The sequence below is a fragment of the Schistocerca nitens genome, chromosome 9 (genome assembly GCF_023898315.1).
Source record: "Schistocerca nitens isolate TAMUIC-IGC-003100 chromosome 9, iqSchNite1.1, whole genome shotgun sequence".
In the NCBI taxonomy this organism is placed as follows: Eukaryota; Metazoa; Arthropoda; class Insecta; order Orthoptera; family Acrididae; genus Schistocerca; species Schistocerca nitens.
This window is the reverse complement of record NC_064622.1, coordinates 144,787,784-144,800,232: the sequence shown is the minus strand read 5'-3', so window position 1 is coordinate 144,800,232 and position 12,449 is coordinate 144,787,784.

Sequence of the window (12,449 nt, the reverse complement as noted above, 5' to 3'; positions counted from 1 at the left end):
TATGTGCAGCCACTACAGCTTCATAACGTAACCATCTGAGCTACCTTGGCTGCACAGAGAATTCAGCTATATATTTTACCCAAGAAGAGTAACTTCTTCGTTCATTTTGTCAGTGACTGGTGAGATGTTTGAGGTAACTATCGGCTGCTGCTTCATTATATGTGCAGCATTGGAAATACTGGTATTAATAAGTGTAATACTTGGTCTATAATGAGAGAGGTATGAAATAAAATACAAACACAGTTTGAGATTACATATACATACTTTATTTATTTAAATATCATACATCAGGTGCAGTATTTCAAAAAAATCATCTGACTCTTTCCTTATCTTCTTCTTCCCGCCTGTACATTATTTCCCAAACAAAACTTTTTATATGCAACAAATTCCATACGTATCTCCTTCAAGCCAATGAGCACCTCTCAATGCTCTGATTTTTTTCACATGAACATTTAACCTGTTTCTCTTTTGGTTCTGTGTTCATGTGCAAACAAAGGTACTGCTCCAAATCAACATCTACACTATGCACACATAGAAAGTTTACACCGTCACTGTATGCGGTGTCTATGGTCGGCAACCAACAGCACAGTCTCTCCAGTTCAATACATAGCACAGTATCCAGATCATATAAGTTCATAACGCTGAGGTGTCATGGATCAACCTACATGTCACCCGATTTCACGCATAGTGCAGAGTCATCATACACTGTTGTGATATATAGTGTCACAACAGTAAGAAGAATGACTGAGGGGGTACGAGTTTGATAATACTCTGCAGTCATCTCCTGATTGATGTAGCGCTCTGTACGACATGTTTCGTCTAAGTTGAACTCAGAAATAAGCACTTCAACATTCTTCGACGCATTCTCATTTTCTGTTCTCACATGCAAGCCCCAGTCATGAGGTGCTTGTTTACCCACATTTACACGTTTTGTTCCACTAGAAGTTAAACAGTATGTAGAACTGGAAGCAATAGTACACTTGATGCCTTCTTATACACAGCATATGCACTCTGTGCCTGCACCAGCACAGAGGTGTTCTGCTTGGATGGGTCATATGTTGGTGACCAGTACTGTCCTCCATCTTGCTGTTGTTTAGGACCAACAGCAGTATCAATGTGTTGGGAGCAGACTGTGTGTCCTCATCACACAAATCGATTAGTGGAACAGACAATAACAGTTCCATGTCCAGCTCCAGCAAGAAGGCTATGTGCACTACAGGATCCCATGTGGTCACTACAGGTTCAGATATGCTGAAGATTGTTGCTCCTGTAGGTCCTGAGGTCGGTGCAGTTCTCAACAAGATGGTGGCTGAGATTGTTGCAGGTCCGGATGTGGCAGAGGTCAACATATTGGTGCTCACCCCTGCAGCCTTGGACGTATCAAAGGCTACTGCTGAACAAAGAGGAGGAACGGTTACATACCGACCAAGACATGAAACAACCGATAATAATAATAATATAATAGCATTATTATATTATTATTATTATCGGTTAACTACAGACAAAGATATTATATGAGATAGTTACTTTTCTGTTTCTGCCTGTTCTGCAGGCTTGTGGTGGATCATGGGTGCTGTTGACACCTCTTCGTGGTTCTTATTCTTCTTCTTCTTCTTCTGCCACTGATGCTGCTGCTGGTTGACTGAGCTAGACTGAGGTCACAGAGCTGCTGAGCCTGCCCTGTATCCTCTCTAATGATGTCAGCAGATACTGGCATCCTACTGGCTGAAACCTAACATGTGACCTGATTCAGTGTTCCTATTGGTTCCCGCCATTTTTTTCTGGACCACCATCTTGGACTATGGCACAGGAGGGGATTGTTGGGGGGCTGACAGTGCACTCTGGTGGCAGTGTGGTGAACTAGACTAGTTGGTCTCCAACCCTCAAGGCGAACATCTATGGGTCATTGTTAAATAGGGCTGAGTTAATGTGAGGTGTTGGGCAATTTCAAAACAAGCAGGCAGTTCCAGCACAAGCATCTGTCTGCACAAGTACTAAAATGCGTGTCCACACTGTCCCACTGCATTGCAATTATTTGTCAAAAAGTATTCACCACCTGCTGTCCCATTAACTTTACTTTCCACTCATTATGTAGGAGGCTACAGATACAGTCCTTAGTTGTATGCTTACATTTAGCACATATTAAATTCATTCCTGTTCATCACCAGAATTCCTCAGTTGTACACACGTATGCTCGTGCTGGAGTAGGCGGACGTCTTGTCTCTTGCACTTCAGAAGACTGACTGACTGGACTTATATTGACTGATCTACAGTTACAGCTTCTAGGCGCTACAGTCTGGAACCGCGCGACCGCTACGGTCGCAGGTTCGAATCCTGCCTCGGGCATGGGTATGTGTGATGTTCTTAGGTTAGTTAGGTTTAAGTAGTTCTAAGTTCTAGGGGACTGATGACCTCAGAAGTTAAGTCCCATAGTGCTCAGAGCCATCTGAACAGTTACAGCACACGCATTTATCAGCATGAGTTGCGAAGCATAACTTAGTCCCTCTTCATTATTTCATGAAGCATATTCATTTTCATCAAATATCATTGCTATTGACACTGTCCACAGATCCTAAAACACTCCTTCTCCAGCACAGTCATCTCATTCATTGAACACAGTAAACAATTATGTCCGTCCTCCCAGTTCAGTGGCTAGACACAGACTGAGTCCTTTTCCCGCCATTTTTCCCCCAGACCGCCATCTTGGATTATGTCATGGGAGTGAAGAGGAGGGATGATAGTGCCCTCTGGTGGTGTGGCTGTGAAGTAGGTCAGTTGGACTCCAGACCTCATGGTGAACACACAGGATGGAGCTACTGCCTATGACAACTCAAATTGTTTATATAAACAATTCATACTTATGTCCATCCTATCTGCAGCCCAGGTCAGACTGTCCTTTTCCTGCCAATTTTCTGATGGGGAGGTGAGGAGAGTGGCAGGAGGGGAGGGGGGAAGGGAAGTGGGTTAGGTTGGTGGAGATAGCCCAGTTGATCTATATTTCTACCAAAATTTGAACTTCCTCCCATGATGTCACAGCGACATTGCCACATCTATGGCCGCCATCTTGGATCCACAATCTTCAATAAATGTGACAACAATGCAACCTAGGGTGGCACCAGCTTGTCGCTACTGCTATGGAGCATAAGTAGATATTAAAGTCCTGGTAGCGATGAAAATTGTAGAACTCATGTCTTCTATCGGTGAAGTATCGTACTCTTCTGGCGACTGCAAGTCTCCAAATGAGTCGAAATAGTAGATGTTATTTGCATTTTTCTAACACAAGCCACACAATGGGTTTATGATCCCCAAAACCATCTAAATTCACAATTCCACAATCTCTGGATTGCTACATAGCCTTCGGAATTGTATCCCACATAAACTCACCACGGAATCTTGGAATACCGAATTTTTTCCTAACAAACTTGAGCAAATCTGTATTTGTAAGTAATCAATCTGTCAGGATAGCTAATGGTCTTTTTTTTATGAAGAGACCTAATCCTTTCTAGTATTGTTTCAGGTATAGTCCTTTTCCCATGGCTACTACTTCCATCACGACTTTATGTCTCCTTGCATTCTCTGGCTGCTTCTAGCAGTTCTGTGCATTCTTGACTGTTCCTGAAACTGCTGCAGCACCACCAGCCAGTGAACTCATTGCTGAGAGACGAATAAGGGCTGGAATGAGGAATTTCTCAGGTATCAACAGAACCCTGGGTGATTTAACGGGTCATTTGTGCTTCAGAGTACCATTAGCAGCATACATCGCTGTCAGGATACATGTTTTAAACACCCCTGCTTAGCCTTTTTCTTCTTCATTGCTGTCTTCTTCTTCTTGAGTGCCCGACATGTGACGTTTATAACTTGCTTGAAATTCACCCCAAGTCCAACTTAATTTCACCATGCATGGTTTAATCAACTACAAATGCTACGGTGCGTTGTCCAATACCAATATCCTTTCTCACGTGTATTGCCTTGCCTTTAACAGCTAAAATTCGATCTGCAGATCTGTATGTTTTGTGTATCCAGTATCATTTACAAACACGCCCCACCAAGCAGGTTAATCTCCTTATCACCACGAGCCAAACGTTTTTGAGACTTTGTACCAGGTACACAGAAATTATACCCTGGAACGTGCAATTCAATGGGAAGTTTATCAAGAATATCACCACCTCCTATAATGCGTCTCCTATCAGACATGCTATGCTACTGTATTTGTTATGCTCCGTGCACCCCATTATTGTGCTTTGTGCACCCCACTACATAGAAAATCGTCAACGTCAGTCCAGCTCTTTTGTGTTGCAGGAAAACCAAGCCATTTAGCTAATGGTCTATTCCCTCGACATTTTATGACATGCTCTATGAGAAAGTCGTGTGGTTCTGAGCTCTTCTGCATTTTCTTGTGTAAAAGCATCCTGAAATTTCAGTGACACTGCTATTCTTCTGCGATTTGGTCTCTGCACTTTATAAACTGTGTGAGAGGTACTACTTCTCAAATACTGTCATGTTTTGAGATGTGTACCAAATCACCCACATTAAATTTCTGTTTACGTGGATCGAGAATTTTAAATCGATAGTACACAGTATACTTGAGTCCAATGTCATGAACATCAATTGGCCTCTTTTACATTTTGCTATATTTGGTTTGATTATACTGTGCAGTCATTTCTGGGAAGTTATCTATTTGTATGAGCCACAAAGATTAAAACACATCCACATTTGGCATTTTGTTGCTCTGTTCAGACATCCTACGATACTCGCCTTCAGGTGAATGAACGATGTGCAGTGATGTATTCCATACTAATGAATCATGGTCTTCAAATACCTACTACGAAACACTCCAACATGATTGGTTTTGAGGTTGTCAGAACATTGATTCGTCCTTGAATGCAACAAAATACCTCTGCGACATTTCTCCTCGTTTTTGTTTTAACACAAATCCAATGCAACATTGGAGTGTTTATCAACAACCATTAAAGTATATTTGAACCCATTATTCTCATGTGAATATTCCCTCATATCTACAAGATAGGCTTGCCACAGGTCATCGAAACCTTAATCATAACATGCATATGAGGTTATGTTTTGCCCGAACCACCGTCTCTATACTCATTCGATTATAGCTCTCTCTCCAAGCTCTGAAATTACTGAGATGACATCATTCGAGTGAGCAGTATTGCCTGCAGCAGCTGAAGCCATGAACAGTTGTACTCGATCTATTTTCTCATTAGGGTTGTCATAGTATACAGGATGTATCAAAAAGAATCATCTGATTTTAAAAATATCATAACCATTATGTTATTTGAGATATGTGCGCGAACAACGTTTAAAATGCGCAGACAAAGATGACACTCGGCGCGCTGGCTGATAGGATTGGCTGTAAATGGGAAATGAAATGCCTTTGCTGTCGTTCCCATCAGCCACCGCGTCGAGTGTCAACTTTGTTTGCACGTACAGTAGTGTTGGAAAGACCAAACGCTCGAGTTTTACATGGTTCCCACTAGGTAGCAGCAATGTGTGCTCACTTCAGCTTTAGCCCAGATAGCACAGTAAGCCGGTTTCAAACTTGTTTCCAGATGTAAAGTTCAAGTATATAAGCTTGATCAAAGCTGGAATATTCAGGCCTGTTAGTTGGATTCAAGCTTGAAACAAACATCAAAGTTGGCAGAGTTCAAGCTATATTTCAAGCTTGACTTATCAAGTTTGGCTCCAGCTGTATCTACACACGTGGAATACAGCCTGGTATTTACAGCTTGTTTTAAGCTATATAATTATTAATCTGAATTTATTGAACCTAATTAATTAAATAAATATCAGAATGGAAATGGTGTGAAAAAAATTATCAAGACATGTATGTTTAAAAAATTTTATTTTCGAAGTGTTTAAAATTGTTTTATTTTAAAATTTAATTGTTCTGAAGCCCCTCCGGCCCCAGCACACAGACCAGAGCAGGATCAAATATCGCTGACTTCTGCTGGTATAATGATCCTGTAACAGGTAAAAGAAAATGATAGCCATACCTAAAGATAAAAAATGTAAAAAGTTGAAACTGATCAACCTAAATATAATTTATGCCCTAGATTAGTAAAATAACTTCAAACTCACTGATGTAGTAAGAATCATTAACTAGTATAAACGTCACTGAGTAAGCAGCTGCTTCTGGTGACTTCATTCCAAAGAGTTTTTAAAGTAATTTGAAATAACTTTTTGTTTGAAATTTTGGGTAATTTTGCGATGACTTCATGAAGAAGCCACACATCACTATTTCTAACAGTTTCAGGGCCATTTAATCTGAATTATAAAGAAACAATTACTTGAAATCATATACACCTCATACTGTAAGCTTATAAGGAAACTACCGTTTAGAAAAATGTAGACGTTTTATTCTATCCACAATTATATTTTGGTGAGTAAAACTGAATCAAAATGAAATAAAAGATGAAATCGAAATGAATTTAAGAAATTACCAGTTCAGTGGAACTGAAATGTAAAAGAACCAAAAATGTTCTCCTTGTCATATTTTAATATTGCCTTTTATTAGATTTCAGCCACATTACAAATAACAATAAATGTAAGAAGTACCAGTAGGCCTTGCAGTATTATTTCACCTAGGGAACAACAAAATTAAGAGCAATTGAAGACCAGTCAAAGCTACGTGAATAAAAAATACTGACACCTCTGTAGTGACTGGTTCTTGATGCACTTTTCCCGTTCACCATGTCATTACTATTTGTATTAGCAAAGAAACTTTTCACACTTCACGATTAATCATTCATGGTGTGACGCACGCGAGTATTTACAAGTAAAAAAATGTAATAGGGCGATATATAAAAAGGCGAGATTTTAAAAAGGTAAAATAACATTAAATTTTAATTTATTGGTGCCACGTACTAGAGAGCTAGTTTAAAATGACCTCTTTTTGCTGAACAACTTGTAATATGTTTTCTTAGCTGGTAATCCATTTCACTTTCATCCAGGTTCAATTTTTCTACGTAAAAGAATATGATATTTCTTTACGTTACGTAATAATATTTAACATTTGTAATATTAACGTACCACTAGAGAAAAAATGCACCAGCGTACCTGTAATACACTATATATCTTCTTCAGACCCGGTGTAGCAGTAAGGCAGGGGATGCCACACACTTTCCGAACTATTTTCCAGTATAAAACAAACTTCACAACAGTCAACAATCATTAACGCATGTCACAAAAATAAAATGGCCGAAAACCTAGCAGAGTCAGTGCAACTGCAAGGCTTAAAACGCTTGTGGCGCTTCCAGTGGACGTCTATGGAAGCTATGCTGCGCGTGCATCTGCTGTACAGCCTTCCAGGGAAATTACAGTTTATTTCAAGCTTGGGAAAATTATTTTAATTCAAGCTAAATTTTTACAGCTTGATGTAAACTGTGTAACAGGTTGATTTTTCAATCTTGAATTTTCAACTGAACCTAAACTCAATATCCACCTTGAAATAAGCTTGAGTGCTAGCTGGGAGTAAAAATGTTGTCGGGACAACAGAAAGCGTTTTGTGTTCTGCATTTTGCACAGTGTGTTCCAGTAATAACTGTCCAGCATGACTTTCGTATTAGGTGTGGTGTGAATCCTCCTACATCACAGAGCATTAGATGATGAAATGAACAATGCCAAGAAACAGGTTGTTTGTGTAAAATCAAATCAACAGGCCGTCCCCAAGTTTCTGACACAGACATCGAATGCATCCCCATAGTTTCAAAAGGAGTCCACAGAAATCCAGTCGCCAGGTATCTCAAGCATGACATATTGACCAACTTTGAAAAAGCATGAAAAAAAAAACCTTTTTGAGTTTCCTCTTCATCAAAAAACAAAATTCATTTTACATATTTATTAGTTTCAGAATTATAGATGTGCCAAATTGGATGATTCTTTTTGATACTCCCTGTATATACTGGGGGGGGGGGGGGGGGGGAGGGGGGCTAATTGCTGACTCTTTTATGCTGAATGTCAATACCATCACCACTGCTATACCGACCATCTAATAATAATGGTTTTATAATGTCTCTGTACTTCACACTGTGTTGGTTTTCTGCTTTCCTGTGCTCATCTGTTAGTTTTATTATTTCACCATACATCTCCAGATCTTTGGGCGGAAATTTTACTGCTTTTCAGGGTTTTGGGAAAATGGGGTTCAGTTGTCCTGGTGTCCTTTAAAGTTCCTATCCGTTGTCTGTGCAGATTTTCATTTAAACTTATAGGCTGTGTGCCCAACATGTATGGTTTTTCATCACTGACACCAAATTTTCTCTCTATCCTAGCATCACTGTGATGATTGATGAAACTGGCAACAGCATCATTGTCATCACTGTGTAATTTCCCTGAGAGTTCATTGAGAGGTTCAATAACTGGTTTAAAGGTTTTTCTCATTGTCTGCTCTCAATCCAAATGTCCTAACCTTAGTATCCCTAGCTTCTCTCAAACAGCCTTCCGTGCAATTTTGACCTTATGTTTAGTCTACATCTTGTTGTATACTAAGTAGGTTGCTTCTCAGCCTGCACCTTATATACATTTCGCTCAACCTATATGTCATGTACTTTCTTTTCAAGCCCATCAAGCTTTACAGCTAAGTCATCTACGTGGTCTCACGGTCGCTTTCTCGCTTTCCGAGCATGGGGTCCTGGGTGTGATTCCTGGTGGAGTCAAGGATTTTCACCTGCCTCAAGATGACTGGGTGTTTGTGTTGTCGTCATCATTTCATCATCAGTCATGAAAGTGGCGAGTTTGGACTGAGCAAAGGTTGGGAATCTGTACAGGCACTGATAACTGCACAGTTGAGTGCCCCACAAACCAAACATCGTCATCATCAAACATCATAAGTCATCTTCTTTCTTTCTCAGAATGATGTGAGTATACATGTCTAGTTCCTTAAAACTAGCATCTAATTCGTTGATCAGTCTCAGAAAGTTCTGGGCATCTCTAGCTACTTCACTTTATGTTTTGGAGACTTAAATTCTCCATCTATGTACAGACGCATTCTTTGCCTATTCACATCTGTTTTCTTGTACTGAGTGCCTGACATATGTGCGATCTTGCCTAAGGTGTGATATACAGTAACATACTCATCACTTTCTTCATAGCTATATATGTATATAGAAAATCCTGAAAGTTCCATCTTTACCTACCATTCATCAATAACGAGAAACTTGTACTTTGTATGATTCCAGTAATATGTGCATACCTTTACAAAATCATTGAATTACATCTCAGTTCCTACATGCACCTGGTAAGTATGTTTTAGATTCAGATTGTCTTGTTTGAAAGCGAAAATGAGATTTGCGTTATCCCTCACCAACGGTTTCAGGATTCTGGAATATGTCTCACTCATAATATGTCAATATACATATTATGACCAAAACAGAAATATCGTAGAATTTGATCTTGGTTTTCCACAGCAACAAAGATTTGTGATTATTTAGATTTTATTTATATTTCAGCAATGATACATAGGCAGCATTACAGCAACAAATTTATTGGTGTTCCTTTAGCTTCTTCTTTTGACAACATATTGATACATTGTTCTAAATCGTCTGTATGCACACTATAAGTACAGAGGTAGTTCACTATATCTGTATACATATTTTGAACACATGGCAGCCGACGGTTCAGTTTTTGCAAGACAATGGATATCATCATCCATAGGCTGAACAAATTTGATTTGGTGGAGTGTTGCAGATAAATGTATCAGCCTCCAGATTCACAATGAGTGTCACTCCATCATATAGTGATGTTATGAATAGCGCCAGGACAGCGCAGTAATGTCCAGAGATGGAGAATACTCAGAGGTCATCTGTTGGTTGATGTGGGGTTCTGCACGACACAGTTCATTCCATTCCAACTCTGTCAACTGCACTTTAATACTTCTTAATACATTTTCAATATCTAACACAACGCGCCAGTCACTGTCCACTGATACTTCTATACCAATATTTAAGCACTTTGAACCGCTAGCTGTGGAATTTTAAAATGAAGTCAAAATTAGTAGAGCACTGGGAGGAATCAGCAGCTTCTCATCTGCCATATCAACACTCTGTCCTTACATTACCACTGGAATGTTCGAGGATGGTGTATATGTTGATGCACTTATCTGCACTGTGTGATGAAGGGCTCCCCATACAGTTTTTCTGAGAGTCAGGGACTGACTGGGAGTCTTCATTACACAAATCAATGAGTGGAATGGATAATAGCAGTTCGTTGTCTGGCTCCAACATGCTGGTGAGGCGCTCTACAGTATCCCATGTTGCTGCTACCACTGCTGCTCCTGACAGGACGGAGTTTGCTGCAGGTTCCAACGAGCCAATGGTGGCTGCTGCTGGTCCAGGCACACTGGATGTCACTACCGGTCTAGAGAAGACAGGAGCCACTGAACAGAGAAGAAGAAACAATAAGCATCCACAGACAGTGATATGGGGTTGAACAAAGAAAGATAACTTGAAAAAGAAGATGAGCAAACGCTACATGTGGTAGGCCTAATAGTAGCAAAGACATGTAATGAGTTAATTTGAATGCATCATGGGAACAGCAGTGATCAATGTCTTATAAATAATTACTATTAAAAACAGTCTTGATCACGATTTATTTAACAAGGTGACCGGTTTAGACCACTACTGTGGTCATCTTCAGACCATTGAGTAGGAACCTCTTTCTGTTGGAGAATCACTACTGATTCTCCAACAGAAAGAGGTTCCTACTCAATGGTCTGAAGATGACCACAGTAGTGGTCAAAACCGGTCACCTTGTTAAATAAATCGTGATCGAGACTGTTTTTAATAGTAATTACATGTAATGAGTACTTACTTTTACGCTTCTTCAGCGATGCAGAGAATCTGGGCTGCTGTTGACGCTTCATGGTTCTTCCACTGATTGATTGCGATGATAGATCATCTGTCTTGTATCCTCCATCGCCATGATCACCTGACTGGACGTGGTGTTCCCCCATTCCTAATGGCTCTCACCAATTTTCAGGTGAATATTGTGTGTACTTTTGGTTTCTGAGGGAAGTAGTGGGAGTGAAAACACCCACTTCAGATGCTCTCTGTGGAAGCTTTGTGTACTAGCTCAGTTGAGGGCCATACATCAAGGTGAACACCTCTGGTTCATTCTGTCTGGAGTAGCGGAATAGGTCAGAGTTGTCTCCTGGACTGCAGGCTTCTCTCCGAAACTATGCACACAGAATATGCAAGGCGGTCAGCGTGGCTGCGGCTTCTGGCATGTCTGCCCTGCAGCTGGTGGCGAAGACGCGATAGGAAGGTTTTCAAAAGTGTAATTACATGCAGTGATTTATGTTAACGTCGATTTCATGATACTATTCCTTGCGCGAACAGAAAAAAACGATACATTTAATTATTTCTTTTCGATATACAGGGTGATTCAAAAAGAATACCACAACTTTAGGAATTTAAAACTCTGCAACGACAAAAGGCAGAGCTAAGCACTATCTGTCGGCGAATTAAGGGAACTATAAAGTTTCATTTAGTTGTACATTTGTTCGCTTGAGGCGCTGTTGACTAGGTGTCAGCGTCAGTTCTTCGAAGGTGCTACTGTAACTGGACTACAGTATCTGGAGATGTTAGAGAATTGCCGGCCGAAGTGGCCGTGCGGTTAAAGGCGCTGCAGTCTGGAACTGCAAGACCGCTACGGTCGCAGGTTCGAATCCTGCCTCGGGCATGGATGTTTGTGATGTCCTTAGGTTAGTTAGGTTTAACTAGTTCTAAGTTCTAGGGGACTAATGACCTCAGCAGTTGAGTCCCATAGTGCTCAGAGCCATTTGAACCATTTTTGTTAGAGAATTGGCTGTTCCCTCAGCTCGAACAAGAAGCACAACAATTCATACTTCATCAGGATGGAGCGCCACCACGTTGTCACTTATCTGTCCGTAACTACCTGAACGTCAACTACCCGAGGCGATGGATCGGCCGCCAGGCAGCCCGTGACAGAGCACTTCATCACTGGCCTCCAAGAAGCCCTGATCTTACCCCCTGCGATTTTTTCTTATGGGGGTATGTTAAGGATATGGTGTTTCGGCCACCTCTCCCAGCCACCATTGATGATTTGAAACGAGAAATAACAGCAGCTATCCAAACTCTTACGCCTGATATGCTACAGAGAGTGTGGAACGAGTTGGAGTATCGGGTTGATATTGCTCGTGTGTCTGGAGGGGGCCATATTGAACATCTCTGAACTTGTTTTTGAGTGAAAAAAAACCTTTTTAAATACTCTTTGTAATGATGTATAACAGAAGGTTATATTATGTTTCTTTCATTAAATACACATTTTTAAAGTTGTGGTATTCTTTTTGAATCACCCTGTATTTTACAACACCTGCCTCTTTCAAAACAGCAGAGAATGATGAGCTTATCCTGCCACATAAGGTCGTCGTGGTGTAAGAATTGGATTGGATTGTTTGGGGGAGGAGACCAGAC